At 40.2% G+C, this 25,701-nt stretch overlaps 1 non-coding gene across 1 annotated transcript; it reads right to left on the bottom strand.

The window, feature by feature from the left end:
• Positions 1 to 1,603: 1,603 nt before the first annotated feature.
• LOC148579507 (small nucleolar RNA R71) lies at positions 1,604 to 1,707 on the bottom strand. The gene has a single exon (XR_015896774.1). It is a non-coding gene; the product is annotated as a small nucleolar RNA R71 (small nucleolar RNA).
• Between the last annotated feature and the right edge of the window lie 23,994 nt (positions 1,708 to 25,701).

A 25,701-nucleotide genomic window follows, 5' to 3' on the forward strand; every position in this document is an offset into this window, starting at 1 on the left:
TGCCAGGTCTAATCTTTTTAGACTGAAGCTTTAGACTAACATTGCATGATTCCTGAAATTTCTATTAAAAATTTTGAATTTCTTTATTTTCTTTTCCAAAATAATTTTCGAAAATTACAAAAAAAATTTCAAAATTTTGCCTTTTCAAGTCAATAATACAGAGAACTGAAGATTCAGAACATATAGCAGAGGAATCACGGAGAAAAAGCTGGGCGTTCAAAACGCCCAGTGAAGAAGGAATTCTGGCGTTTAAACGCCAGCCAGGGTACCTGGCTAGGCGTTTAACGCCCAAAGAGGTAGCCAAATGGGCATTAAACGCCAGAATGGATACCATTCTGAGCGTTTAACGCCAGGACAACACAAGGGAGGTAAGTTAGTTTTTAATTCAAATCTTTTTCAAATCTTCATAATTTTTCAAATCATATCTTTTTCAAAATCAAATCTTTTTCCATTTTTCTCTCACTATTTTCAAAAATCCTTGCTGCCAATTAATGATTTGATTCAAAAAATTTCAAGTTTTTTACTTCCTTGTTAAGAAAGGTTCAATATTTGAATTTTAGAATCATATCTTTTAAATTTCTTGTTAGCCAAGTCATTAATTTTTAAAATATATCAAATCTTTTTAAATTATTTTTCAATCATATCTTCTCAATCATATCTTTTTAAAACATATCTTTTTCAAATCACATCATTTTAAAATTCTAATTTCAAAATTCCTTTCTAACTTCTTATCTTTTCAAAATTTTATTATTTCTTATCTTTTTCAAAACCACCTAACCACTTTTCTCATCTCTAATTTTCGAAAACTACTAACCCTTTTTTCAAAATTCTTTTTAACTAATTAATTATTTTAAATTTTTATTTTTCAAAAACTCCCTCTCTCTTATCTCTTTCTATTTAATCACTAACACTTCATCTAAATATTCGAACCCTCTCCCTCTATATGTTCGAATTCTTCTATCTACCTCATCCCTCTATTCTTGTTTTCCTCTGATACTCAAGGAATCTCTATACTGTGACATAGAAGATTCCATACTTTCTTTGTTCTCTTCTCTTTAATATGAGCAGGAACAAGGATAAAGGCATACTTGTTGAAGCTGATCTTGAACCTGAAAGGACTCTGAAGAGGAAGCTAAGAGCAGCTAAAGCACAATACTCTGAAGAGGACCTAACTGAAATTTTCGAAAAGGAGAAAGACATGGCAGCCGAACCCAACAACAATGCCAGAGATGCAAGGAAGGTGCTTGGTGACTTTACTGCACCAACTTCCAATTTCTATGGAAGAAGCATCTCCATTCCTACCATTAGAGCAAACAACTTTGAGCTTAAGTCTCAATTAGTTTCTCCAATGTAGCAGAATTGCAAGTTTCATGGACTTCCATTGGAAGATCCTCATCAATTCTTAGCTGAATTCTTGCAAATCTGTGATACTGTTAAGACCAATGGGATTGATCCCGAGGTCTACAGGCTTATGCTTTTCCCTTTTGCTGTAAGAGACAGAGCTAGGACATGGTTGGACTCACAACGTAAGGAAAGCCTGAACTCTTGGAAAAAGCTGGTCAGTGCTTTTCTGGCCAAATTCTTTCCACCTCAAAAGATGAGCAAGTTTAGAGTGAAAGTCCAAACCTTTAGACAGAAAGAAGGTGAATCCCTCTATGAAGCTTGGGAAAGATACAAGCAATTGATTAGAAGGTGTCCTTCTGACATGCTTTCAGAATGGAGCATCTTATGCATATTCTATGATGGTCTGTCTGAACTATCCAATATGTCATTGGACAACTCTGCTGGTGGATCTCTTCATCTAAAGAAGACACCTGAAGAAGTCCAAGAACTCATTGAAATGGTTGCAAATAACCAATTCATGTACACTTCTGAAAGAAATCATGTGAATAATGGGACAACTCAGAAGAAAAGAGTTCTGGAGATTGATACTCTGAATGCCATACTGGCTCAGAATAAAATATTGACTCAGCAAGTCAATATGATTTCTCAGAGTCTGTCTGGAATGCAAGCTGCAACAGGAAGTACTAAAGAAGCCTCCCCTGAAGGAGAAGCTTATGACCCTGAGAATCCTGCAATGGAAGAGGTGAATTACATGGGAGAATCCTATGGAAACACCTATAATCCTTCATGGAGGAATCATCCTAATCTTTCATGGAAGGACCAACAGAAGCCTCAACAAGGCTTCAACAACAATAATGGTGGAAGAAATAGGTTTAGCAATAGCAAACCTTTTCCATCATCTTCTCAGCAACAAACAGAGAACTCTGAGCAGAGTCATTCTGGCCTAGCTACCATAGTCTCTGATCTATCTAAGACCACACTAAGTTTTATGAATGAAACAAGATCCTCCATTAGAAATTTGGAGGCACAAGTGGGTCAGCTGAGTAAGAGAATTACTGAAACTCCTCCTAGCACCCTCCCAAGCAATACAGAAGAAAATCCCAAGAGAGAGTGCAAGGCCATAACCATGACTAACATGGCCAAACCTGGAGAGAGTAAGGAGGACGTGATTCCCAGTGAGAAAAATCTCATGGGATGTCCTCTGAACGAAAAGAAGTTCTCCTTTGAGGAACCAAGGGAGTCTGAGGCTCATACAGAGACCATAGAGATTCCATTGAACCTACTTCTGCCATTCATGAGCTCTAATGAGTATTCTTCCTCTGAAGAGGATGAAGATATTACTGAAGAGCAAGTTGCTAAGTACCTTGGAGCAATCATGAAGCTGAATGCCAAGTTATTTGGTAATGAGACTCGGGAGGATGAACCCCCCTTGCTCACCAATGAACTGAATGACTTGATTAGGCAGACATTACCTCAGAAGAAACTAGATCCTGGAAAATTCTTAATATCCTATACCATAGGCACCATGAACTTTGAGAAGGCTCTGTGTGACTTAGGGTCAAGTATAAACCTCATGCCCCTCTCTGTAATGGAGAAACTAAAAATCTTTGAGGTGCAAGCTGCAAGAATCTCACTAGATATGTCAGACAATTCAAGAAAACAGGCTTATGGACTTGTAGAGGATGTCTTGGTAAAGGTTGAAGGCCTTTACATCCCTGCTGACTTCATAATCCTGGACACTGGGAAGAATAAGGATGAATCCATAATCCTTGGCAGACCCTTTCTAGCCACAGCAAAAGCTGTGATTGATGTTGACAGAGGAGAGTTGGTCCTTCAAGTGAATAAGGACTACCTTATATTTAAAGCTAAAGAATCTCCTTCTGTACACATGGAGAAGAAGCATGACAAGCTTCTCTCAATGCAGAGTAAAACAGAGCCCCCACATTCAAACTCTAAGTTTGGTGTTGGGAGGTCATCATCATGCTCTGAGTATCTATGAGGCTCCATAAGAGCCCACTGTCAAGCTATTGACATTAAAGAAGCTCTTATTGGGAGGCAACCCAATTTTTACTTATCTATGTTAAATTTCTATTGCTATTTTATGTTTTCTTTAGGATGATGATCATGTGGAGTCACAAAAACAAAAGCTGAAATCAAAAATAGCATTGAAAACAGGACACCCTGGAGGATGATCTTACTGGAATTTAAACGCCAGTAAGGGTAGTAGAATGGGCATTAAACGCCTAGCCTGGCACCATTCTGGGTGTTTAACACCAGAAAGGGAAGAAAAGTTGGCATTTAACGCCAGAAAGGGAAGAAAAGCTGGCGTTAAACGCCAGAAATGGGCAGCAACCTGGCGTTTAACGCCAGGATTGGCACTCCAAGGGGCGTTTACACGCCAAAATGGTGCAGGGATGAGAAATCCTTGACACCTCAAGATCTGTGGACCCCACAGGATCCCCACCTACCTCAACTTTCTCTCTCTTCTTCACAACTTCCCATAACACCCTTCCTCAAATACCCCTCACCAATCACCTCCACCACTCTTCCCCATAACACCCACCTCACAATTCAAATTCAAATCCTTTCCCTTCCACACCCAACCCCTAATACACGAACCCTACCCCTCTCTCCACTCCTATATAAACCCTTCATCCCTCCTTCATTTTCACACATCATAAACACTTCTCCCCCCTTGGCCGAACCGCTCACACCTTTCCATCTCCTTCATTTTCTTTTTCTTCTACTCCCTTCTTTATTCTTTTGCTCGGGAACGAGCAAACCTTCTAAGTTTAGTGTGGTAAAAGCATTGCTTTTTGTTTTTCCATAACCATTTATGGCACCTAAGGCTGGAGAAACCTCTAGAAAGAGGAAAAGGAAGGCAAAAGCTTCCACCTCCGAGTCATGGGAGATGGAGAGATTCATCTCAAAGGTCCATCAAGACCACTTCTATGAAGTTGTGGCCAAGAAGAAGGTGATCCTTGAGGTCCCTTTCATGCTTAAAAGGAATGAGTATCTGGAGATCCGACATGAGATTCGAAAAAGAGGTTGGGAAGTTCTTACCAACCCTATTCAACGAGTCAGAATCTTAATGGTTCAAGAGTTCTAAGCTAATGCATGGGTCACCAAAAACCATGAGCAAAGTGTGAACCCGAACCCAAAGAATTGGCTTACAATGGTTCGGGGGAAATACTTAGATTTCAGTCTGGAAAATGTAAGGTTGGTATTCAACTTGCCAATGATATAAGGAGATGCACGCCCCTACACTAGGAGGGTCAACTTTGATCAAAGGTTGGACCAAGTCCTCATGGACATATGTGTGGAAGGAGCTCAGTGGAAAAGAGACTCCAAAGGCAAGTCAGTTCAATTAAGAAGGCATGACCTTAAATCCGTGGCTAGAGGATAGTTGGAATTCATCCAACACTCCATCATTCCTACTAGCAACCGATCCAAAGTGACTATAGATCGAGCTATCATGATCCATAGCATCATGATTGGAGAGGAAGTAGAAGTTCATAAGGTCATATCTCTAGAACTCTACAAAGTGACTGACAAAACCTCCACTTTGGCAAGGTTAGCCTTCCCTCATCTCATCTGTCACCTATGCAATTTAGCTGGAGTTGTCATAGGAGAAGACATCCTCATTGAAGAGGACAAGTCCATCACTAAAAAGAGGATGGAGCAAATAAGAGAGCCTACTTATGGACCTCAACAAGAGCATGAGGAAGTCCCTCATCAAGAAATCCCTAAGATGCCTCAAGGGATGCATTTTCCTCTATACAACTATTGGGAACAAATCAACACCTCCTTAGGAGATTTGAGTTTCAACATGGAGCAACTAAAAATGGAGCACTAAGAGCACTCCATTATTCTCCATGAAATTAGAGAGGATCAAATAGCCATGAGGGAGGAGCAACAAAGGCAAGGAAGAGACATAGAGGAGCTAAAGCACTCCATAAGATCTTCAAGAGGAAGAACTAGCCGCCATCACTAAGGTGGACCCGTTCTTTAATTTCCTTGTTCTTATTTTTCTATTTTTCGTTCCCTATGCTTTATGTTTTATCTATGTTTGTGTCTTTATTACATGATCATTAGTGTCTAGTGTCTATGTCTTAAAGCTATGAATGTCCTATGAATCCATCATCTTTCTTAAATGAAAAATGATTTTAATTACAAAAGAACAAGAAGTACATGAATTTTGAATTTTAAAATAGTTTAATTATTTTGAAGTGGTGGCAATACTTTTTGTTTTTCTGAATGAATGCTTGAACAGTGCATATTGTTGAATTTGTTGTTTATGAATGTTAAAATTGTTGGCTCTTGAAAGAATGATGAAAAAGGAGAAATGTTATGGATAATCTGAAAAATCATAAAATTGATTCTTGAAGCAAGAAAAAGCAGTGAATAGAAAAGCTTGAAGAAAAAAATAAAAAAAAGAGGCAAAAAAAAAAGAAAAAGAAAGAAAAAAAAAGCAAGCAGAAAAAGCCAATAGCCCTTTAAACCAAAAGGCAAGAGTAAAAAGGATCCAAGGCTTTGAGCATTAATGGATAGGAGGGCCTAAAGAAATAAATTCTGAGTTCCTATAGATGCCAATCATTCTAAACTTCAAAGGATAAAGTGAGATGCCAAAACTGTTCAGAAGCAAAAAGCTAATAGCCCCGCTCATCTAATTAAGACGGATCTTCATAGATGTTTTCAAAATTTATTATATATTCTCTTCTTTTTATCCTATTTTATTTTTTAGTTGCTTGGGGACAAGCAACAATTTAAGTTTGGTGTTGTGATGAGCAGATAATTTATACGCTTTTTAGCATTGTCTTTAGGTAGTTTTTAGTATGATTTAGTTAGTTTTTAGTATATAATTATTAGTTTTTAAATAAAAATCACATTTCTGGACTTTACTATGAGTTTGTGTATTTTTCTGTGATTTCAGGTATTTTCTGGCTGAAATTGAGGGACCTGAGCAAAAATCTGATTCAGAGGCTGAAAAAGGACTGCAGATGCTGTTGGATTCTGACCTCCCTGCACTCGAAGTGGATTTTCTGGAGCTACAGATGCCCCATTGGCGCACTCTCAATTGCATTGAAAAGTAGACATCCTGAGCTTTCCATCAATATATATTAGTTCATACTTTGCCTGAGATTTGATGGCCCAAACCGGCGTTCAAAGTCAGCCTAAAATTTCTGGCGTAAAACGCCCAAACTGGCACCAGAATTGGAGTTAAACGCCCAAACTGGCACCAAAGCTGACGTTTAACTGCAGGAATAGCCTATGCATGAAAAAGCTTCAATGCTCAGCCCAAGCACACACCAAGTTGGCCCCAGAAGTGGATTTCTGCATCATTTACTTATTTCTGTAAACCCTAGGTTACTAGTTCATTATAAATAGGACCTTTTACTATTGTATTTTCATCTTTGGAAAAACTTTGGAACGTTTAGTCCTTAGACATTGGAGGCTGGCCTCATAGCCATGCCTAGACTTTTCACTTTTTTATTTTCAACGGTGGAGTTTCTACACCCCATAGATTAAGGTGTGGAGCTCTGCTGTTCTTCATGAATTAATACAAGTACTATTGTTTTTCTATTCAATTCACGCCTACTTCTTCTCTAAGATATTCACTCGCACTTCAACCTGATGAATGTGATGATCCGTGACACTCATCATCATTCTCACTTATGAATGCGTGCCTGATAACCACTTCCGTTCTATCTGCAATAGCTTCAGTGTGTATCTCTTAGCCTCCTGGTTCACGACGCATGGTTGTCTCTCCTAACAACAGAGCATTCCATTCCGTGAGATCAGAGTCTTCGTGGTATAGGCTAGAACCATTGGCAGCATTCCTGAGATCCGAAAAGTCTAAACCTTGTCTGTGGTATTCCGAGTAGGATCTGGAAAGGGATGACTGTGACGAGCTTCAAACCTGCGAATGTGGGCGCAAGTGACAGTGCGCAAAAGGACAATGGTCCTATTCCGATGCTAGCGGGAACCAACAGATGATTAACCCTGCGGTGACAGCGCAGATGGATTTGTTTTCATCCGAGAGGATTATACAGCTTGCCATGGAAGGAGGTAACACATGGTTGGAAGAAGGCAGTAGGAAAGCAGAGGTTCAGAAGGAACAAAGCATCTTCATACGCTTATCTGAAACTCCTACCAATGAATTACATAAGTATTTCTATCTTATTTTCTGTTTTAATTATCTCTTAATTATCAAAACATCATAACCATTTGAATCTGCCTGACTGAGATTTACAAGGATGACCATAACTTGCTTCAAGCCGACAATCTCCGTGGGATCGACCCTTACTCACGTAAGGTATTTGGTGCACAAATTGTGAATCACACTTTTCACAACTCGTACCACTGACCAGCAAGTGCACTGGGTCGTCCAAGTAATACCTCACGTGAGTAAGGGTCGAATCCCACGGAGATTGTTGGTTTGAAGCAATCTATGGTTATCTTGTAAATCTTAGTCAGGAAGTCAATTATGTTTATCAGTTGAATTGCAAATAAACAATAAAGCATGGATTAAAGGTTACTTGTTATGTAGTAATGGAGAATATGTTGGAGTTTTGGAGATGCTTTGTCTTCTGAATTTCTGCTTTCCTCTGTCTTCTTGTTCACGCACGCACGTCCTCCTATGGCAAGCTGTGTGTTGGTGGATCACCGTTGTCAATGGCTACCTTCCATCCTTCCAGTGAAAACTACGCTCACGCGCTCTGTCACAGCACGGCTAATCACCGGTTGGTTCTCGATCCGGTTGGAATAGAATTTACTATCCTTTTGCGTCTGTCACTAACGCCCAGCCTTCAGGAGTTTGAAGCTCGTCACAGTCATTCAATCCTTGAATCCTACTCGGAATACCACAGACAAGGTTTAGACTTTCCGGATTCTCATGAATGCCGCCATCAGTTCTAGCTTATACCATGGAGATTCTGATTAAGGAATCTAAGAGATACTCACTCAATCGTATATAGAACGGAGGTGGTCGTCAGGCACATGTTCGTGACTTGAGGAGGGTGATGAGTGTCACAGATCATCACCTCCATCACAGTTAAGCGCGAATGAACATCTTAGAGAGAAACAAGCGTGTTTGAATGGAAAACAGAAATACTTGCATTAATTCATCGAGACACAGCAGAGCTCCTCACCCCCAACAATGGGGTTTAGAGACTCATGCCGTCAGAGAATACAAAGTTTTGATCTAAAATGTCATGAGATATAAAATAAGTCTCTAAAAGTTGTTTAAATACTAAACTAGTAGCCTAGGGTTACAAAATATGAGTAGACTATGATGGATGATGCAGAGATCCACTTCTGGGGCCCACTTGGTGTGTGCTGGGCTGAGACTTAAGCAATTCACGTGCAGAGGCCATTTGTGGAGTTGAACGCCAGTTTTTATGCCAGTTTGGGCGTTCAACTCCAGCTTTTGATCCTTTTCTAGCGCTGGACGCCAGAATTGGGCAGAAAACTGGAGTTGAACGCCAGTTTACGTCGTCTATCCTTGTGCAAAGTATGGACTATTATATATTGCTGGAAAGCCCTGGATGTCTACTTTCCAAAGCAATTGGAAGCATGCCATTTCGAGTTCTGTAGCTCCAGAAAATCCACTTTGAGTGCAGGGAGGTCAGAATCCAACAGCATCAGCAGTCTTTTTTCAGCCTGAATCAGATTTTTGCTCAGCTCCTTCAATTTCAGTCAGAAAAATACCTGAAATTACAGAAAAACACACAACTCATAGTAAAGTCCAGAAATATGAATTTTTCCTAAAAACTAGTAAAAATAGACTAAAAACTAACTAAAACATACTCAAAACTATATGAAATCATCCCCAAAAAGCGTATAAAATATCCACTCATCACAACACCAAACTTAAACTGTTGCTTGTCCTCAAGCAACTAGACAAATAAAATAGAAGACTAATAGGTTGAGAAGCAATAATATCTCAGAGTTTTTTTTTTTTTGCATGAAGCTCAGATTCTAATTAGATGAGCGGGGCTAGTAGCTTTTTGCTTCCGAACAGTTTTGGCATCTCACTTTATCCATTGAAGCTCAGAGTGATTGGCATCTATAGGAACTCAGAATTCAGATAGTGCTATTGATTCTCCTAGTTCAGTGTGATGATTCTTGAACACAGCTTCTTTATGAGTCTTGGCTGTGGCCCTAAGCACTTTGTTTTCCAGTATTACCACCGGATATATAAATGCCACAGACACATAACTGGGTGAACCTTTTCAGATTGTGACTCAGCTTTGCTAAAGTCCCCAATTAGAGGTATCCAGAGTTCTTAAGCACACTCTTCTTTTTGCTTTGGACCTTGACTTTAACCGCTCAGTCTCAAGTTTTCACTTGACACCTTCACGCCACAAGCACATGGTTAGGGACAGCTTGGTTTAGCCGCTTAGACCAGGATTTTAGTCCTTTAGGCCCTCCTATTCACTGATGCTCAAAGCCTTGGGATTCCCTTTTTTTTTCTTACCCTTGCCTCTTGGTTTTAAGGGCTTTTGGCTTTTTCTGCTTGCTTTTTTTTTTTTTTTGCAAGCTTTATTCTTTGCTGCTTTTTCTTGCTTCAAGAATAATTTTTTATGATTTTTCAGATTATCAATAACATGTCTCATGTTCATCATTCTTTCAAGAGCCAACATATTTAACAGTCTTAAACAACAAATTCAAAAGACATATGCACTGTTCAAGCATTCATTCAGAAGATAGAAAGCATTGCCACCACATTTAACCAATTAGAATTTCTTTTATTAAACTCAAAATTTTATTGCTTCTTATTCAAAAGATCTACTATTTTATTCATGTCTAATGATGATGAGAAAAATAAACTATAGCTTAATTGGAGATAAAATCAAATAGATACTAATTACTATTATATGACTTCTAAGGTAAACTTTTATAAGGACACTGTCACAGAGTTAAGGCAGAAATTGGAAATTAACAACCTTTATTCTGGGGGTACGGGGGTTCCTCTGATCCTTGGGGTGCTTGGTCCTACAAGAGAAGACTTTTGGCGCTTCAGTTCCCTTAAGTCACGCCCCTGCTCCTCTTGTTCTTTAAACATATAGGTCAGCATTTGACTGTGTTCCTTCTGTTCTTTTATTATTTGCTCCATAGCTTCCTGTATCTTGGTGACGGACGTCTCAAGATATTCCCAATATTCTGCTTGAGGGATCTCTGGGAGGAATTCCTGTGCTCTCTTCTTGATGGGATCCTCCTGTGCTTGTTGTCTCTCCATTGATGCTTTGGTGATCGACTTTTCAATTAGGATATATTCAGTTATTCCCATCCTTACTCCAGCGTCTTTGCAGAGCAGAGAAATCACGCTTGGATAAGCCAACCTGGCCTCTTTTGAATTTTTGTTAGCAATCTTATAGAGCTCTGTTGAAATCAGCTGATGAACCTCCACTTCCTTTCCCATCATGATGCAATGGATCATCACTGCTCTTTTTAACTGTGACTTCAGAGCGGTTGCTGGTGGGCAACAGAGAATGCCCAATGAAGTCCAGCCATCCTCTGGCAACTGGTTTGAGATCCTCTCTCTTGAGTTGATTTGGGACGCCCTTTGTGTTGGTGGTCCACCTGGCTCCAGGGATACATATGTCCTCTAGAATCTTATCCAGGCCAATGTCTGCTCTCATCATCCTCCTATTGAAGGAGTCTGGATCATCCTTTAGCTGAGGTAGCTTTAATACCTCTCTGATCTTGTCAGGGGTGGTGTGAACAATCTTTCCCCTGACCATGGTCCGAAATTCATAGTGGGCAGTTCCAGATAGTCTTTGCTTGTCAGTCTGCCACATATTACATAGAACTCCTGGACCATGTTCCTTCCTATTTTCGTTTCAGGATTAGCTAGGACTTCCCAGTTCCTGATTCGAATTTGCTCCTGGATCTCCGGATATTCATCTTCTTTCAGATCGAATCTCACTTCCGGGATCATTGATCTCAGACCCATTACTTTAAGATAATGGTCTGCATGTTCTTTAGATAAGAACTTCCCTTGATTCCAAAGTGATTTTGGAACGCTCTCTTTCTTGGCTCTTGGAGTGGATTGTTTTCCTTTGGGAGCCATGATCTTAGTGATCTCGGATAAACACACCAAACTTAGAGGTTTACTTGTCCTCAAGCAAAAGAAAAGAAAGGAGAGGGATAGAAGGAGATCGAGGTGCACTTGTTGATGGAGGAGGGGGAGGCCGAATCCAATTTTAAAGGGGTGGGGGGTGGGTTTTCGAAAAATTGGAAGAGATGAGATAAAAAGATTGAGTTGAAAAAGATAAGATAGAAGATATAGTTTAATTTTGAAAAGATAGGATAGATTTTTGAAAAAGATATTATGAAAAAAAAAAAGAAGATATTGAAAAGATTTTAAAGTGAAAAAGATAGATTTGTTTTTGGAAAAGATTTGAAAAGAGTTGGATTGAATTTGCAAAGAGGGTGTGTGCTTATGAATTAAGATACATTTGATATTTTGAAAGTAGGATTTTTAGAAATCAGGGTTCTTGACATGTTTATGTAAATAAAATCATGTATTGAATCATAAAATTTTAAATTAGAATGGAAAAACGTGTGGAAAAATGAATTTGGCTCCTCCCTGCCTTCCTGGCGTTTGAACGCCCAAACACTGCTTGTTTTGGGCGTTCAGCGCCCAAATGCTGATCTCCTGGGCGTTCAGCGCCCAGTTGCTGCCATTCCTGGCGTTCAGCGCCCAGTGGATGCCCATTTTGGGCGCTGAACGCCCAAAATGCCCCTTTACTGGCGTTTTCTTGCCATTGAGCTCTTTTTCTCTGTTTTGTGTGCCGAGGTCTTCTGTAAATGATTATTTCCCTTGTTGTCAATGAACTCTATATAAACAAATAAAAATAAAAATAGAAATAGGGCAAAATGCTTAGAGGATTGTTGCCCCATGGCTGGGTTGCCTCCCAGCAAGCGCTTCTTTATTGTCTTTAGCTGGACCTTGCTGAGCTTTTAATCTAGCTTCAGCCTTGAGCATTCTTGCTCGATGTTGCCTTCAAGATAGTGCTTGATTCTCTGTCCATTGACAATGAACTTCTTATCAGAATCAATATCTTGAAGCTCCACATAACCATATGGTGACACACTTGTAATCACGTATGGTCCCCTCCACCGGGATTTCAGTTTCCCGGGGAATAGCCTGAGTCTAGAGTTAAACAACAGGACCTTTTGTCCTGGTTCAAAGATTCTAGATGACAGCTTTCTGTCATGCCATTTTTTTTATTTTTCTTTATAAAGCTTGGCATTTTCGAAAGCTGTGAATCTGAATTCCTCTAACTCATTTAGCTGGAGCAATCTTTTTTCTCCTGCTAATTTGGCATCAAAGTTTAGGAATCTGGTTGCCTAGTAGGCCTTATGTTCCAGTTCCACGGGCAGGTGACATGCCTTACCATACACCAGTTGGTATAGAGAGGTCCCTATAGGGGTCTTGAATGCTGTTCTGTAAGCCCACAGAGCATCATCCAAGCTCCGTGCCCAATCCTTTCTACGGGTATTTACTGTCCGTTCTAGGATTCTTTTTAATTCTCTGTTAGAGACTTCAGCTTGCCCATTGGTTTGTGGATGATATGGAGTGGCCACTTTGTGGCGAATTCCATACCGAACCATGGCAGAGTAAAGTTGTTTATTGCAGAAGTGAGTGCCCCCATCACTGATTAGTACTCTAGGGACACCAAATCTGCTAAAGATATGTTTCTGGAGGAACTTCAGCACTGTTTTAGTATCATTGGTGGGTGTGGCAATAGCCTCAACCCATTTTGATACATAATCAACTGCCACCAGAATATAAGTGTTTGAGTATGATGGTGGGAAAGGTCCCATGAAGTCAATTCCCCATACGTCAAACAACTCAATTTCCAAGATTCCTTGTTGAGGCATGGCGTAACCATGAGGCAGATTACCAGCTCTTTGGCAACTGTCACAATTACGTACAAACTTTCGGGAATCTTTATAAAGTGTGGGCCAATAGAAGCCACATTGGAGGACCTTGGTGGCTGTTCGCTCACCTCCGAAATGGCCTCCATATTGAGATCCATGACAATGCCATAGGATCCTCTGTGCCTCTTCTCTAGGCACACACCTACGGATTATTCCGTCTGCACATCTCTTAAAGAGATAAAGTTCATCCCACAAGTAGTACTTTGCATCAGTAATTAATTTCTTCTTTTGTATCCTGTTGTACTCCTTGGGTATGAACCTTGCAGCTTTATAGTTTGCAATATCGGCAAACCATGGTGCTTCCTGAATGGCGAATAAATGTTCATCAGGAAACGTCTCAGAGATCTCAAAAGAAGGGAGGGACGTCCCTTCCACTGGCTCTATCCGGGACAGATGATCAGCCACTTGGTTCTCTGTTCCTTTTCTGTCTCTTATTTCTATATTAAACTCTTGCAGAAGCAACACCCATCTGATGAGCTTGGGTTTTGAATCCTGCTTTGTGAGTAGATATTTAAGAGCAGCATGGTCAGTATACACAATTACTTTTGATCCTACTAAGTATGATCTAAACTTGTCAATGGCGTAAACCACTGCAAGTAGTTCTTTTTCTGTGGTTGTGTAATTTTTTTGGGCATCATTTAGAATGCGACTGGCATAATAAATGACATGTAGAAGCTTGTCATGCCTCTGTCCCAATACTGCACCAATGGCATGATCACTGGCATCACACATCAGCTCAAATGGTAATGTCCAGTCTGGTGCAGAAATGACTGGTGCTGTGACCAGCTTAGCTTTCAGCGTTTCAAACGCCTGCAGGCACTTTGTGTCAAACACAAATGGCGTGTCAGCAGCTAACAGATTGCTTAGAGGTTTTGCGATTTTTGAAAAATCCTTTATAAACCTCCTATAGAATCCTGCATGCCCCAGAAAGCTTCTGATTGCCTTAACATTGGCAGGTGGTGGTAATTTTTCAATTACCTCTATCTTTTCTTGATCCACCTCTATTCCCTTGTTTGAGATTTTATGCCCAAGAACAATTCCTTCAGTCACCATGAAGTGACACTTTTCCCAGTTTAAAACTAGGTTGGTTTCTTGGCATCTTTTCAGAACAAGTTTCAGGTGATCAAGACAGGAGCTGAATGAGTCTCCATATACTAAGAAGTCATCCATGAAGACTTCCAGAAATTTTTCCACCATGTCAGAGAAAATAGAGAGCATGCATCTCTGGAAGGTTGCAGGTGCATTACATAGCCCAAAGGGCATCCTTCTATAAGCAAACACTCCAGATGGACATGTGAATGCTGTTTTCTCTTGATCCTTGGGATCCACTGCAATCTGGTTATAGCCTGAATAGCCATCCAAAAAGCAGTAATAATCATGACCTGCTAGTCTCTCTAGCATCTGGTCTATGAATGGTAAAGGAAAATGATCCTTTCTGGTGGCTGTATTGAGCCTTCTGTAGTCAATACACATGCGCCACCCTGTAACTGTTCTTGTAGGAACCAGTTCATTTTTTTCATTATGAATCACTGTCATGCCTCCTTTTTTTGGGACGACTTGAACAGGGCTCACCCAGGGGCTATCAGAAATGGGATAAATAATCCCATCCTCTAGTAATTTGGTGACCTCTTTCTGCACCACTTCCTTCATGGCTGGATTTAGCCGCCTCTGTGGTTGAACCACTGGTTTGGCATTATCTTCCAATAGGATTTTGTGCATGCATCTAGCTGGGCTTATGCCCTTAAGGTCACCTATGGACCACCCAAGAGCTGTCTTGTGTGTCCTTAGCACTTGAATAAGTGCTTCCTCTTCCTGTGAATTTAAAGCAGAGCTTATGATCACTGGAAAAGTGTCACCTTCTCCCAGAAATGCATATTTCAAGGATGGTGGTAGTGGCTTGAGCTCGGGTTTAGGAGGTTTTTCCTCTTTCAGAAGAAAGTTCAGAGGCTCTTTCATGTCCCCTGAATCCTCCAAATCAGGCTGAACATCTTTAAAGATGTCTTCCAACTCTGATTCGAGACTCTCAGCCATGTTGATCTCTTCTACCAAAGAGTCAATAAGATCAACTTTCATGCAGTCTGTTGATGTGTCTGGATGCTGCATGGCTTTGACAGCGTTTAACTTGAACTCATCATCGTTGACTCTCAGGGTTATTTCCCCCTGTTGGACGTCAATGAGGGATCGTCCAGTTGCTAGGAAGGGTCTTCCTAGAATGAGAGTAGCACTCTTGTGCTCCTCCATCTCCAGCACAACAAAGTCAGTGGGAAAGGCGAATGGCCCAACTCTGACAATCATGTCCTCAATCACGCCTGATGGGTATTTAGTGGAACCATCAGCAAGTTGGAGACATATCCGGGTTGGTTTAACTTCTTTAGTTAAGCCAAGCTTCCTGATAGTGGATGCAGGTATCAGGTTGATGCTTGCCCCAAGATCGCACAAAGCTGTCTTGGTGCAATCACCTTCTAATATGCATGGTATCAGAAAACTCCCAGGGTCTTTAAGCTTTTCAGGAAAGCTTTTCAGAATGACTGCACTGCATTCTTCAGTGAGGAGAACTCTTTCTGTTTCTCTCCACTCCTTTTTATGACTCAAGATCTCTTTCATGAACTTGGCATAAGAAGGTATTTGCTCAAGTGCCTCTGCAAATGGAATCTTTATTTCAAGAGTCCTTAGATAATCTGCAAAGCGAGCAAATTGCTTATCCTGCTCCTCTTTCCGGAGTTTTTGAGGATAAGGTATCTTGGCTTTATATTCCTCAACCTTAGTGGTTAAAGAAGCCTTTTTAGAGGGGTTGTTATCAGCACTTGTGTGTATCTGATCCCTCACTGACAATTGAGTGCCAGAGTCAGAGGCTGGAGTGACGTTAGACGCTAGCTTACTGTCTGTTCCTGGCGCCTGAACGCCAGAAATGTGCCCATTTTGGGCGTTCAATGCTGGATTCTGCCCCATTTGGGCGTTCAACGCCAGATTCTTGCCCATTTCTGGCGTTGAACGCCAATCCTGCCTTGTTTCTGGCGCTGAACGCCAGTTTTGGGCATGGTCTGGGCGTTCAGCGCCAGCCTTCCACCCCTTTTCTGGCGTTTTAGTGCCAGAATTATTTTTCCCTGGGCTCTTACTGTTCTCAGGTGAATCTTTGGTGGGTTGCTCATTTCTTGAATTTTTGATGCCTTGAGGTGGGGTATTTAATGTTTTCCCACTTCTTAATTGAACTGCTTGGCATTCTTCTGCTATTTGCCATGATAGCTGCTGCTTTGTTTGCTTAAACTATTCGTCCATATGTATATTAGCTATCCTTGTCTCTTGTAGCCTGTCCTTGAATTCAGCTAGCTGCTTTGTTAGAAAATCCAATTGCTGATTGAATTCAGCAGCTTGTTTTACAGTACTGAATTCAGCAGTTACTGTTTTAACCTCTTCATTCATGGAAGGGTTGCTGCTTAGGTACAGATGCTAATTCCTGGCAACTGTATCAATGAGCTCTTGAGCCTCTTCAATTGTCTTTCTCATGTGGATAGATCCACCAGCTGAGTAATCTAGAGACATCTGAGCTCCTTCTGCAAGCCCATAGTAGAAGATGTCTAACTGAACCCACTCTGAAAACATTTCAGAGGGGCATTTTCGTAGCATCTCTCTGTATCTCTCCCAGGCATCATAAAGAGATTCATTATCTCCTTGTTTAAAGCCTTGGATGTCCAGCCTTAGCTGTGTCATCCTTTTTGGAGGAAAATACTGATTCAGGAATTTTTCTGTCAACTGTTTCCATGTTCTTATGCTGGCCTTAGGTTGGTTATTTAACCACCTCTTAGCTTGATCTTTTATAGCAAATGGAAACAGTAATAGTCTGTAGACATCCTGATCTATTTCCTTATCATGTACTGTGTCAGCAATTTGTAGAAATTGTGCCAGAAACTCTGTAGGTTCTTCCTGTGAAAGATCGGAATACTGGCAACTTTGCTGCACCATGATAATGAGCTGAGGATTCAACTCAAAGCTACTAACTCCAATGGAGGGTATGCATATGCTACTCCCATATGAAGCAGTAGAGGGGTTAGAATATGACCCCAGAGTCCTCCTGGACTGTTCATTTCCACTTATGTCCATGATGGACAAAGGGATATAACTTGGATTGATTTACCTTTTTAATTATTTTATTTTATAGACAGAGGACAACTTAACCAAAAGTAAAAATAACAAAAACTATGATTTTCGAAAAAGTGAGGAGAGAGAAAGTGTTTAGGAAGTTTTGAAAAGGATATGATGATTAAAAAAAATTTTAAATTTTGAAATAAAAAAATCTGAATTTTATAAATATATTTCGAAAATTGTTTTTAAAATAGAGAGAAAAGATATTTTTGAATTTAAAGAGGAGAGAGAAAAACAATAAGATAGCACAAGATTTAAAATTTTTAGATCTAATGTTCCCTATTTTCGAAAATTTTGGAGGGAAAACACCAAGGAACACCAAACTTAAAAATTTTAAGATCAAGTCACAAGGAAAACTCAAGAATACGAAGAAAGAACACCAAACTTAAAATTTTTTTAGAAAACCAAACCAAAATTTTCGAAAATTTTAAGGAAAATCAATCAAGAAAACACCAAACTTAAAGTTGGCACAGGAGCTAATAGGGAAATTATTTTTTGAAAACTATTTTTAAAAAGAAAATACGGATTCTAAAATTTTAACACGACAATAATAAGAGACTCTAAACAAAAAAAAGAAATTTTTCCTAATCTAAGCAACAAAATAATCCGTCAGTTGTTCAAACACGAACAATCCCCGGCAACGGCGCCAAAAACTTGGTGCACAAATTGTGAATCACACTTTTCACAACTCGTACCACTGACCAGCAAGTGCACTGGGTCGTCCAAGTAATACCTCATGTGAGTAAGGGTCGAATCCCACGGAGATTGTTGGTTTGAAGCAATCTATGGTTATCTTGTAAATCTTAGTCAGGAAGTCAATTATGTTTATCAGTTGAATTGCAAATAAACAATAAAGCATGGATTAAAGGTTACTTGTTATGTAGTAATGGAGAATATGTTGGAGTTTTGGAGATGCTTTGTCTTCTGAATTTCTGCTTTTCTCTGTCTTCTTGTTCACGCACGCACGTCCTCCTATGGCAAGCTGTGTGTTGGTGGATCACCGTTGTCAATGGCTACCTTCCATCCTTCCAGTGAAAACTACGCTCACGCGCTCTGTCACAGCACGGCTAATCACCGGTTGGTTCTCGATCCGGTTGGAATAGAATTTACTATCCTTTTGCGTCTGTCACTAACGCCCAGCCTTCAGGAGTTTGAAGCTCGTCACAGTCATTCAATCCTTGAATCCTACTCGGAATACCACAGACAAGGTTTAGACTTTCCGGATTCTCATGAATGCCGCCATCAGTTCTAGCTTATACCACGGAGATTCTGATTAAGGAATCTAAGAGATACTCACTCAATCGTATATAGAACGGAGGTGGTCGTCAGGCACACGTTCGTGATTTGAGGAGGGTGATGAGTGTCACAGATCATCACCTCCATCACAGTTAAGCGCGAATGAACATCTTAGAGAGAAACAAGCGTGTTTGAATGGAAAACAGAAATACTTGCATTAATTCATCGAGACACAGCAGAGCTCCTCACCCCCAACAATGGGGTTTAGAGACTCATGCCATCATAGAATACAAAGTTTTGATCTAAAATATCATGAGATATAAAATAAGTCTCTAAAAGTTGTTTAAATACTAAACTAGTAGCCTAGGGTTACAAAATATGAGTAGACTATGATGGATGATGCAGAGATCCACTTCTGGGGCCCACTTGGTGTGTGCTGGACTGAGACTTAAGCAATTCACGTGCAGAGGCCATTTGTGGAGTTGAACGCCAGTTTTTATGCCAGTTTGGGCGTTCAACTCCAGCTTTTGATCCTTTTCTGGCGCTGGACGCCAGAATTGGGCAGAAAACTGGCGTTGAACGCCAGTTTACGTCATCTATCCTTGTGCAAAGTATGGACTATTATATATTTCTGGAAAGCCCTGGATGTCTACTTTCCAAAGCAATTGGAAGCATGCCATTTGGAGTTCTGTAGCTCCAGAAAATCCACTTTGAGTGCAGGGAGGTCAGAATCCAACAGCATCAGCAGTCCTTTTTCAGCCTGAATCAGATTTTTGCTCAGCTCCTTCAATTTCAGTCAGAAAAATACCTGAAATTACAGAAAAATACATAACTCATAGTAAAGTCCAGAAATATGAATTTTTCCTAAAAACTAGTAAAAATAGACTAAAAACTAACTAAAACATACTCAAAACTATATGAAATCATCCCTAAAAAGCGTATAAAATATCCGCTCATCAGTATTACTTGGACGACCCAGTGCATTTGCTGGTCAGTTACACGGAATTGTGAAGAAGTCTTGAAATCATGTTCTCTCACACCAAGTTTTTGGGACTATAGCCAGGGAACAATTAATCACGATTTCGCGTACCAAGAAGCCCAGGAACTCATTGAAATGGTTGTAAATAACCAGTTCATGTATACATCTGAAAGAAATTCTGTGAATAATGGGATGACTCAGAAGAAAGGAGTTCTTGAGATTGATACTTTGAATGCAATATTGGCTCAGAATAAAATATTGACTCAGCAAGTCAATATGATTTCTCAGAATCTAACTGGAATGCAAGCTGCAACCGGCAGTACTAAAGAAGCTTCCTCTGAAGAAGAAGCTTATGACCCTGAGAATCCTGGAATGGAAGAAATGAATTACATGAGAGAATCCTATGGAAACACTTACAATCCTTCATGGAGAAATCATCCAAATCTCTCATCGAAGGATCAACAGAAGCCTCAACAAGGCTTTAATAATAATGGTGGGAGAAATAGGTTTGGCAATAGCAAGCCTTTTCCATCATCTTCTGAGCAACAGACAGAGAATTCTAAGCAGAGCCTCTCTAACTTAGCAACCATAGTCTCTGATCCATCTAAGACCACTCTCAGTTTCATGACTGAAACAAGGTCCTCCATCAGAAATTTGGAGGCACAAGTGGGTCAGCTGAGTAAACGAGTTACTGAAACTCCTCCTAGTACTCTCCCAAGCAATACAGAAGATAATCCCAAAAGAGAGTGCAAGGCCATAAATATACCAAAGTGGCCGAACCTATAGAGGAGGAAGATGCAGTGATTTCCAGTGAGGAAGACCTCAATGGACGTCCACTGACCACTAAGGAGTTCCCTCCTGAGGAACCAAAAGAATCTTAGGCTCATACAGAGACCATAGAGATTCCACTAAACTTACTGTCGCCATTCATGAGCTCTGATGAGTATTCTTCCTCTGAAGAGGATGAAGATATTGTTGAAGATCAAGTAGCTCAGTATCTAGGAACAATCATGAAGCTGAACACCAAGTTATTTGGTAATGAGACTTGGGAGGATGAACCTCCATTGCTCATCAATGAACTGAATGCCTTGGTTCAGCAGAAATTACCTCAGAAGAAACCGGATCCTGGAAAGTTCTTAATACCTTGTATCATAGGCACCATAACCTTTGAAAAGGCTCCGTGTGACCTGGGGTCAGGTATAAACCTCATGCCACTCTCTGTAATGGAGAAACTAGGGATCTTTGAGGTACAAGCTGCAAGAATCTCACTAGAGATGGCAGACAAATCAATGAAACAGGCTTATGGACTTATAGAGGATGTCTTAGTGAAGGTTGAAGGCTTGTACATCCCTACTGACTTCATAATCCTAGACACTGGAAAAGATGAGGATGAATCTATTATCCTTGGAAGACCCTTCCTAGCCACAGCAAAGGCTGTGATTGATGTGGATAAAGGAGAGTTAGCCCTTCAATTGAATGGGGACTACCTTGTGTTTAAGGCTCAAGGATCTTCTTCTGTAACCATGGAGAGAAAGCATGAAAAGCTTCTCTCAATACAGAGTCAAACAGATCCCCCACACTCAACTTCTAAGTTTGGTGTTGGGAGGCCACCATTAAGCTCTGAGTCTCTATGAAGCTCTCTAAGAGGTCACTGTCAAGCTATTGACATTAAAGATGCACTTATTGGGAGGCAACCCAATGTTATTAAATTATATTTAATTTTATAGGCATTTATTTTCCATTGTTATTTTATGTTTTCTTTAGGTTGATGATCATGTGAAGTCATAAAAACAGCTGCAGAATTAAAGCAAAATAAAAAACAGCATCAAAAATAGCACACCCTGGAGGACAGGCTTACTGGCATTTAAACGCCAGTAAGGATAGCAGAATGGGCGTTTAACGCCCAGTCTGGCAGCATTCTGGCTGTTAAATGCCAGAATTGGGAGCTAGACTGGCGTTAAACACCAGAAAAAGGTGTCTGGTGTCTGTCTGGCGTTAAACGCCAGAAAGGGGCATCAGTCTGGCGTTTAACGCCAGAAAAGGTAGCAGAATTGGTGTTAAACGCCAGAAATAGGACACAGTGGGCGTTTAAACGCCAGAAAGGTGTAGGGAGCAGAATTCCTTGACACCCCAGGATCTGTGGACCCTACAGAATCTCCACCTATCCCAACTCACTCTCTCTCCTCTTCACACCTCTCCATAACACTCTTTCTCAAATACCATTGACCAATCACATCAATACCTCTTCCCCAAATACCATTCACCTATCAAGTCCTACCCTCTTCCCCATAATCTCTTCACCACTCACATCCACCCATCATAAAACCCCACCTACCTCACCATTCAAATTCAAAACATTTCTCTCCCAAACCCAACCCCCTCATACACAAATTTCCTCTCTCTCTTACCCTATAAATACCCCTCCTTACCACCTTCAATTTCACACATCATAAACACTTAAACCCCCCCTTGGCCAAAACCAAAACACCCCTCTATCTCCTCAATTTCTTCTTCTTCTACTCCTTTCTTTCCTCTTTTGCTCGAGGACGAGCAAACCTTTTAAGTTTGGTGTGGGAAAAAGCTATGCTTTTTATTTTTCCATAACCATTAATGGCACTTAAGGCCAGAGAAACCTCTAGAAAGAGGAAAGGGAAGGCAATTACTTCCACCTTCGAGTCATGGGAGATGGAGAGATTCATTTCACAAGCCCATCAGTAACAAGAGGATGGAGCAAATAAGAGAGCCCACTCATGGACCGTAACAAGAGCATGAGGAAATTCCTCATCAAGAAATCCCTGAGATGCCTCAAGGGATGCAGTTTCCTCCATATAACTATTGGGAGCAACTCAACACCTCTTTAGGAGATTTGAGTTCTAACATGGAGCAACTAAGAATGTAGCACCAAGAGCACTCCATTATCCTCCATGATATCAGAGAGGACCAAAAGGCCATGAGAGAGGAGCAACAAAGGCAAGGAAGAGACATAGAGGAGCTCAAGCACTCCATAGGATCTTCAAGAGGAAGAACTAGCCGCCGTCACTAAGGTGGACCCGTTCTTTAATTTCCTTGTTTTTATTTTTCTATTTTTCGAATTCTATGCTTTATGTTTTGTCTATGTTTGTGTCTTTATTACATGATCATTAGTGTCTAGTGCCTATGTCTTAAAGCTATGAATGATTCCATGAATCTTTCACCTTTCTTAAATGAAAAATATTTTCTGAAAAAGAAAAAGAAGTACATGAGTTTCGAATTCTATCTTGAAATTAGTTTAATTATTTTGATGTGGTGGCAATACTTTTTGTTTTTTGAATGAATGCTTGAACAGTGCATATTTTTGATAGTGAAGTTTATGAATGTTAAATTTGTTGGCTCTTGAAAGAATAATGAAAAAAGAGAAATGTTATTGATAATCTGAAAAATCATAAAATTGATTTTTGAAGCAAGAAAAAGCAGTGAAAAACAAAGCTTGCAGAAAAAAAAATTGTGAAAAATAAAGAAAAAAAGAAAGAAAAAGAAAAAACAAGCAGAAAAATCCAGTAACCCTTTAAACTAAAAGGAAAGGGTAAAAAGGATCCAAGGCTTTGAGCATTAATGGATAGGAGGGCCCAAAGGAATAAAATCCTGGCCTAAGCGGCTAAATCAAGCTGTCCCTAACCATGTCCTTGTGGCGTGAAGGTGTCAAATGAAAAGCTTGAGACTGAGCGGTTAAAGTCGTGGTCCAAAGCAAAAAGAGTGTGCTTAAGAGCTCTAGGCACCTCTAACTGGGGACTTTAGCAAAGCTGAGTCACAATCTAAAAAAGTTCACCCAGTTATGTGTCTGTGGCATTTATGTATCCGGTGGTAATACTGGAAAACAAAATGCTTAGGGTCACGGCCAAGACTCATAAAGTAGCTGTGTTCAAGAATCAACATACTGAACTAGGAGAATCAATAACACTATCTGAATTCTGAGTTCCTATGGATGCCAATCATTCTGAACTTCAAAGGATAAAGTGAGATGTCAAAACTGTTCATAAGCAAAAAGCTACTAGCCCCGCTCATCTAATTAAAACTAATCTTCATTGATAATTTTGGAATTTATTGTATATTCTCTTATTTTTATCCTATTTTGTTTTTAGTTGCTTGGGGACAAGCAACAATTTAAGTTTGGTGTTGTGATGAGCGGATAATTTATACCCTTTTGGCATTGTTTTTACATAGTTTTTAGTACGGTTTAGTTACTTTTCATTATATTTTTCTTAGTTTTTATGCAAAAATCACATTTATGGACTTTACTATGAGTTTATGTATTTTTCTGTAATTTCAGATATTTTTTGGCTGAAATTGAGGGACCTGAGCAAAAATATGATTCAGAGGCTGAGAAATGACTGCCGATGCTGTTGGATTCTGACCCTCCTGCACTCAAAGGGAATTTTTTGGAGCTACAGAAGCCCAATTGGCGCGTTCTCAATTGTGTTGGAAAGTAGACATCTTGGGCTTTCCAGAAATATATAATAGTCCATACTTTGTCCGAGATTTGATGGCCCAAACTGGCGTCTAAACGCCCACCAGAGACCCTTTTCTGGCATAAAACGCCCGAACTGGCACCAAAACTGGAGTTAAACGCCCAAACTGGCATCCAAGCTGGCGTTTAACTCCAAGAATGGCCTATACATGTGTAAAGCTCAATGCTCAGCCCAAGCACATACCAAGTGGGACCCAGAAGTAGATTTCTACACTATCTGCACTTAGTTACTTATTTTCTGTAATCCCTAGTAACTAGTTTAGTATAAATAGCACTTTTTACTATTGTATTCGCATACTTTATCAGACTTTATCATCTTATGTTACGTTTTGGAGGCTGGCCATTCGGCCATGCCTAGACCTTTTTCTCTTATGTATTTTCTACGGTGGAGTTTTTACACCTCATAGATTAAGGTGCGGAGTTCTGCTGTTCTTCATGAATTAATGCAAGTACTATTGTTTCTCTTTCAATTCACGCTTACTTCTTCTCCAAGATATACTCTCGTACTTAATTCAATTAAGTCAGAATGAAGGGGTGACCCGTGACAATCACCCACTATCTTCGTTACTCGCTTAGCCAAGATCCGCGTGCCTGACAACCACAAGCGGTCTACATGATATTCAACGTAGTCATTAGACGACAGCCGGAGTATATTCTCTTGGGCCTCTAATACACGGACCGAGTTCGTGAGATTAGAACCTTCGTGGTATAGGCTAGAACCTATTAGCAGCATTCCTGAGATCCAAAAAGTCTAAACCTTGTCTGTGGTATTCCGAGTAGGATCTGGGAAGGGATGACTGTGATGAGCTTCAAACTTGCGAATGTTGGGCGCAGTGACAGTGTGCAAAAGGATAGAGAGATCCTATTCCGATGCTAGTGAGAACCGATAGATGATTAGCCGTGCGATAGCTGTACCTGGTATTTTTCATCCGAGACGAGAAATCCGACAGTTGATTAGCCGTGCAGAGATCGTACCTAGTATTTTTCATCCGAGAGGATCATACAGCTTTCCATGGAAGGGAGCACGCATGATTGGAGGAAGACAATAGGAACGCAGAGGTTCAGAGGCAACAAAGCATCTCCAAACGCTTATCTGAAATTTCCACCAATGAATTACATAAGTATCTTATTTTATTTTATGTTTTATTTATCTTTTAATTATCAAAACCTCATAACCATGTGAATCCGCCTGACTAAGATTTACAAGATGACCATAGCTTGCTTCAAGCCGACAATCTCCGTGGGATCGGCCCTTACTCACGTAAGGTATTACTTGGACGACCCAGTGCACTTGCTAGTTAGTTGTGCGGAGTTGTGAAAAGTGTGATCACAATTTCGTGCACCAGAGGTCCTTCATACTGGTGTTGGTTGACGCTGAGGGCTGTCTTTGTAAAAATGAAATGATGAGATAACTGATTAACAATGATGAACACTGAAAGAGATGATTTGAGTTCCCTGGGTAGACGCACTTAAGTGATTTCACTTGCTCCAAGTGAAAATGTGAAGTATTGATATATAATCACTGAGTCGAATTAGATGGTGCTGG

The sequence above is a fragment of the Arachis ipaensis genome, chromosome B10 (genome assembly GCF_059453495.1).
Source record: "Arachis ipaensis isolate K30076 ecotype BB chromosome B10, ASM5945349v1, whole genome shotgun sequence".
NCBI lineage: Eukaryota > Viridiplantae > Streptophyta > Magnoliopsida > Fabales > Fabaceae > Arachis > Arachis ipaensis.